The following is a 7,462-nucleotide window of genomic DNA, read 5'->3' as shown; positions in this document are numbered from 1 at the left end:
AAAACAATCTACTTCCGTTACGGGACACTTTTTCTAACATTGCATCCCGCAAAATGATTTATAAGACATTGTCACGTCAAAAACAAAATAATGACAAGCTCATCTGGTCTGTTTCGTGACGTCATTTTCCATTTAACAAACCTAGTAACAGGCTCTCTACCATGTTATATGTCAATCACTTTAAAATGTTAAAAGAAAGATATATTTCTCCATTTAACATGAGTTTTTCGCTTTAACATGTTAAACTAAAGATCATGAATACCCATAGTTGCATTCTTGGCAGCAATAAAGTTTATATTCGTAATTCGAGCATCATGAAATCCTAAAACAAACTTTTTCAAGTAAATTTACTGTAAGTGATATTATGATATGATACAAACATGTGGAGAATCTACCCATAGATAGAACTCCAAAAACATTTCTAAAGGAGAAGATCTCGAGGCCATCTTCATTTCAGACCCCTAGGAGGATTATTAGATAGTGAAGGAGAAGCCAGATTAGAAACGAGTTGGTTTGAGTGGTTGGGAAGTTTATTATGTAAGGATTGGTATCTGGTTCTGGCCAAATCGGCAATAGGGGACATTGAGATCCTGATGGATGATTTGATTTGTGACAAAGTAAGGAGCATTAAGGATTTTACGAAGGATTTTGGACTGTAAGGATTGGATTCGAGAGGAATTAGATGGTTTAGTGGAGTCCCATACCTCAATTCCGTATGTCCAGATAGGCCTTATAATAGTCATGTAGATCAGTCTTTTATAATGGATTGGCAATTTAGACCGTTTGTCTAGTAAATGTTGTAATAGTCGGAATCGACGAGCAGTTTCCTGTCTTTTCAGTCTTTTATGAGGATTCCATGTCAGTCGTTTGTCCAGATTTAGTCCTAAGTAACGGATCTGCTCAACAGATATAAGTGGGGTATTATTAAAAGATACTGTAGGGCAAGACGAAGGTTTACGACGAAGGGTAAATGTGATTTGGTGGGATTTATTGGAATTTATTTTAATCCTCCAGTTTTGGCACCATTCTTCAAGGGTGGTGATGTGGGATTGGAGGGATTGGGATGCAATGGAAGGATCATTATTAACTGAAAATAGGCATGTGTCATCGGCATACATGGTGAGAATAGTGTTGGAATGTCAGCTGTATAAAGAATAGGACCAAGGATACTACCCTGAGGTACACCAGCAGACTGAGGAAACAGGGATGAATAAGCGCTGTTGTGATTTACTTTAAATAACCTGTCTGAGAGATAAGAACGGATAATGAGATAATATGTAGGGGGTAGGAATTCACGCATCTTGTATAGCAGTCCTGGGTGCCATACTCGATCAAAAGCCTGAAAATAAACTTTAAAAAAAAATATTATTTGCCTTCCAGAGTGGTTAGTTAAAGTTGTAAGATGGGTGCACCTAACCAATTTTTTCAGTACAGGCATCTTTACCAGCAACGGCTGTAAAGATGCCTCCATGTAAGCTGTAGGGACTGTTCGTCAATTCCGACTATTACAGCACTTACTAGAGAAACGGTCTAAACTTCCGATCAATTACAAAAACTGATCTACATGACAATAATAAGGCCTATCTGGACATACGGAGTTGAGAGCTTTGGGCCTCCACTAAACCACCGAACTCCTCTCTTATCCAATCCTTAACGCTTATTACTTTGTAACAAAGCATGTTATCCATCAGGACCTCAAAACTCCGTATGTTGCCAATTTATCCAGAACCAGATACCAATCCTTCCATGATAAACTTCCAACCCAAACCTACTTGTTGCTAACCTGGCTTCTCGTCCATTAACCTTTAATCCTCCATGGTGTCTGAAAGGAATATGGCCTCAAGATCTCCTCTAGAAATGTTATTGGAGCTCTACCAATGGGTAGATTCCTTACTTGTCATTGTATAACCTACATCGTATTTGCTTGTAGTATATATTTTTAAATATCAATAAATTCATTAAAATAAAAAAAAGTCATTAACAGATTTATTTTTATATTTTATTAATTTAGTTCAAATTACATTGGATATTAAATTTAAATTTTTTCTATATTCTTTTTTTTCAGCCGTCAATCAACAAATATAACTGTTAGTACCGACAAGGTTAGGTTTTATCTTAGCTATTTTAAAAATTATAATCCTAACATAAGCTTATTAATAATACACTAGACAATCTAATAGAACATCATTAGATTAATAAAATGGACATAAAGTATTTAGATAGGTTCATCATACAAGACTGTCAAATTACTTAGCAATTACACGTAATTAGTGTGACATTATCTGAGCATCGATTAACCGTTCTGATTCGCTTAATTTGTCGTACAAATGGTTTATCTTAAACTAGTTACAATTTTCTTTCTGAATTGCAATTGCTGGTTCTTAATTGCATAATTATTTGTAATATAATTTATAGTAAGCTGAAATAATGATATTTTGTAAGCGCTAATTTCAAAAACTACTATATTTTAAAAATACTTCTTGCGTTATATTAATAAATATTTTGAGGAAGTGTTAACAAATTAAAAAAAAAAAAAAGTATAAGCAATTAATGAAATATGTAAGCGAAATAACAAAATTAAATATTTATTTTACTTAAATAATTAATTATTCACATTAACATTTTTCTTTATATTTTTTATATTACTTTAATTTTAAATAATTTCCAATTTCGTACTTGTATATAATTTAGTTGATTCATATATATATATATATACATATTATTTTCTTTTTTCATTCTTAATTTTAATATTAGTGTGTAAATATGACTAGAAATTATATTATTTTATTGTTGATTATATTATGTTATTTTATTTATTTATTTTTCATACAGATATTTTGATTATGTTCATTTTGTTTATTCTTCTGTTTGTATATATTTTAAGAGTTTTTTTTTTATTAATTTATTTTATTTTATTTTAGTATGTATAATATAATATGAAGGTAAGAAGATATGTATAATATAAGATATGCAAGTAGTGTCTAAAAAAACTGAAAAATTAAATAAATAAATTGAATCTACAAATTGAATACTATGACAGACAATGAAAAATAGTGAGTGGCTTATATCTGAATTACATTGTGAGTATTAACTTATATACCTATATTAAAAATATAAATATATATGTGAATATACATATCTTATATTATACAAATCTTCTTACCTACATGATATTATATTTCATCTGTCACTGTATTCAATTTACTACCATACAATTCCACGATTATCAATCAATTAAAATTTTGTACTATTCAATTATCAGTTATCAATTTTTTTTCAATATTTTGTATAATTCTAAATTTATTTGTATACTATTCCTTTCCAATTGTATGTTACTCAAAATGTTGTTATTATCTCTTTTGTTCTATAGCCCTGATAAAGACCTGAAACTCAGGTCGAAACGTCGGCATAAAATAAATAAATATGGTTTTGTTTATTTATGTTGTTCTTTGCTGACCTCACCCCCCGAAAAACTTCTCCAATCATTAATCTACGGTCAACTATCTACACCTCATTAAAAATTAATATAATTTGGGGTGACCAATAAGTTTGATGTGAGGTTGGTTTTTGAGGTTAAAAGGTGCAACAGTTCAACAGTACTGTCAGGACAGTAAATGTTTGCACGATGGTAGTGACTGATCTTTATCACCGTGGAACCTAGACATTCCTCGTAGCCAGCTGCTGCGCCGATCGAGAAGGATACTGCAGCTGCCCACTGAAGACCACAACACCATCGCTGCTCATTCTCAACTCGAGACTAAAATACAGGACAAAAGCCCGCATCTGCCGGCATTGTCGGGGCAACTGTCGCTCACCTGGCCGGCACCTGGCCCGCATCCTCCGCACCTGCCAGCATCCACTGACTCCTGCAATTAGGTCTTCAGGAAACTCCTGCAGGAAGGACCTCTTCTCCCTTTGTTCACGTCTCTTTAGCGGAAGGATGTGAAAATATTACTCAGGTAACAATCCGGCTCCTGGCGTCTGTCCCTTGATCTTTTTTTAACGAGACTTCCTCGTCTTCTTCGTCAAGTGATAAATGGATTTATAATATCCGGCAAACATTGCGCAAAAAAAAAAAATTCTTTGTACAGGCAAAATATGGTCGAGTTACAGTCATTGCGTTTCACGGTCTAGTTCAGAAGTTCCGAAACTGTTATGGGTCGAGACCCACTTTTAAAACCGTTAAAAGTTCCGGTCCTTTAACGCAAAAACCAGAAAAAAGCTATATTGATAATGTTTATACATATATATTTATATATAAACACCATGCGGAACCAATATGTATTAGTACAAGAGCCGGGAAGAAAAAAAGGCAGTTACATACACCCCAATTTTTGATTACTTAATTGAAAACTAGGTCTAACTAATAGTCAAAATTGATGAGTCGGCCAAGTATAGGTAGGGGGAATCAAACATGGCGGCTGTTTCAAAACCTTAAAAAAACATTAATTTTTCATTTGGAGCTCTATATCTTAAAAACTACCTATAACACTAGAAAATCTAAGAGAAGATTATTTAAAGAATAGTAAATTTGCTGAAATATTAGCCCTAAAAGAACTATTTACGTCCAATAGTTCTCGAGATATAGCTTTTTAAAAAGCAAAATTTCTTTCTATCCTACTGAATGATTAATAGCTAGTTAATTTATTTTGAGAAATCTATATCTCAGGAACTGTGTGACGTTCAGATGTCTATTAGCACTCAAATTAAAGCGAGTTTAATGGACTATAAAAATGTTTATGACCTTTACCTTCGTAGGAATAGTAGTTTTTATGATATTTGACAAAATAAACTAACAAAATGTTAATGTCTAGTTGTTCGTATAAAATGTTGGATTTTTTTAAATATATATATATCTAGATCCATAAAACGCACATATGTCTGCCAACACTCAAAATAAAGGAAATTTAACTTTCTATAAAGTAGTTTATGACACTTATCTTCGTAGGGATAGTAATTTTTATGATATTAGGCAAACGAAAATTAGTTCGAACAACTATAAATCAATTTATTTTAGCAAATTTCATGTAAACTAATATTCCTGCGAAGATAAAAATCATAAACTACTTTATAGCTCATTAAACTAGCTTTGATTTGAATGCTAATAAACATCTGTACGTCAAATGGTTTTTGAGATATAAATTTTTCAAAATAAATGCACTAACTACTGATCTTTCAGTACGTCCTATACAACATTTTTCCGAAACGTTGCTTTTTAAAAAGCTATATTGCGAAAACTATTTAACGTTAATAACTCTATTAGGGTTCACATTTTAGTAAATTTACTATTCTTTAAATGACGTTCTCTTAGGTTTTCTAGTGTTGTTCCTACTTTAAGATGTAAAGCTCCGAATGAAAAATGTTTTTTATCGCTTTGAAAGAGCCGTCATTTTTTATTCCCCCTACCTATACTTGGCAGACTCATCAATTTTGGCTAGTAATTATACATAGTTTTCATTAAAATAATTAAAAATTGGGGTGAGATAACTGCCTTTTTTCTTCCCGGCTCTTGTACTAATTCGTCTAGTTGCAGCCCAAGGTAGCGGATCTATTCGACAGGGGTAAGAGCAACATTATTAAAGATTGCTGTAGGGCAGTCGGTCCAGTAAATTTAATAACAATAAATTATTGAACTACACTATTAATGTTTCGGGTTACAGTAAACCCGACGGCTTCTGTCAGTTGTAGCTGTCATCGTGTAGACTATTACATTTGTTATCTTTCTTTCAACATTTGCCAGATCGCAGCAGATAACTGCTACGCACATACACCCTGTTGGGGAACTATCATGGCTGGTTAACTGTATTCAAGATTTAATAATCCATTCACAAAGCACAGGTAGGTTTAGTTCACAATCAGCGTGTAAACAATACAGAGCCGTTCTGCCTCACTGTTGGCTACCACGAAGGATATCTTTAGGTAAGATGAGACTCAGTTCTCATGAATCATGACTCGAGATACCGAGATTTTTTTTTTTTGACCTCGGCGAACCCAACCCTGCGTTGCATCTTATTTCGTTTCGCTCTGGTTCACTCAGTCCTCTTTCTCTTATTGTGCTAACATTATATTTGGATCGTGTTCAAAGTGTCCATTCCACTATTATAATATATCAGCTACTTATATGTTTCATAATCCTATGCAAATACCATAATAATTACCAATCCCGAAGATAAACGTTATAAACTTGATAGAAAATTAAAGTTGCTTAGTTTTTATAAACCAAAAGGTTTGCAAGTATTATGAACATTACAACTTCCACTAAGGTGTCATAAACTACTTTATAGAACATAAAACTAGCTTTAATTTGAGTGCTAATAGACATCTATACATCGAATAGTTTTTCAAAATAAATTCACTAACTACTGATTTTTTAGTATATATTTTATGAAATTAAGTATATGTTTTAAAAATTATATCTCGGGAATTATTAAACCTAAATATTTCTTTTAGAGATAATATTTTAGCAAATTTACGCTTCTTTAAATGATGTTGCATCGAGTTTTTTTTCCGGAATAAATAATTAATTTTTTGTAAATTTTGATATAGCTATTATTTTTTTATTCTCCAAACTATGGTTGGCAGACTCATAAATTTGGGTAGAAATTATAGACAGTTTTTATTGAAGTAATCATAAATTATTATAATGTATCTACTTTTATGTTTTATATTAAACTTAAGAAAAAAAAATTAAAATAATCTGGATTATCTCTCTAGAAAGTCTGGTTAGTCAATTCATTTAAAATTTTTTGAGGTTAATGTACTTCCATTTTGAATGAAATATTTATTAATTATTCATGACATTGTACAACATTTCGGGACCACAGTGCCATATTCATGCACTTTAAAACCTCATGATTTCATATGGGAAATCGTGTCCACCATTTGTGCATCTTCACTCATGGAAGTCATTTAAAAAATTTTAAATGAAAAATTAAAATAATGATGACAAAGGTAAATTATTAAGAAAAGGACTTCACTGAAAAATTATTTGAATATAAATCAAGTATTTAAAAAATGTTGAGTTTTTAAATATCAAAGGAGGCATTTTAAAATTCAATAATTGTAGGAAAATAGTCCAGGTGGCGGTCAATAAATGTACCAAAATAGAAAAATAAAACTATTGTTAACCAACGTTTCGCTCCAATTCGCGGAGTTTCGTCAGGGCAATAAGGGTCAACAGGACTGACCAAATCAAGACAGCCTTGACGAAGTCATGTAAAGTAGGGCAAAACGTTGCTTAACAATAAATATATATATTCTTTCTTCGATTTTGGTACCTTTATTCACCACCACCCGGAATAAGAAAGAAACGATACGCAACACGATTACTTCACAGCAAAATTGTTTTAATATACATTTAAAAATCTATGTCTGAGTTTCCAAGTATTAAAGGAAGCATATCAAAATGCAATATTTTTTTCAGTTCCTCGACTGTCCTTTTCACCATATCAACATCAAACTA

This window comes from Halyomorpha halys, unplaced genomic scaffold (genome assembly GCF_000696795.3).
Source record: "Halyomorpha halys isolate HHAL.00 unplaced genomic scaffold, Hhal_1.1 Scaffold28.1, whole genome shotgun sequence".
NCBI lineage: Eukaryota > Metazoa > Arthropoda > Insecta > Hemiptera > Pentatomidae > Halyomorpha > Halyomorpha halys.
Note: the sequence above shows the minus strand (reverse complement) of the source record.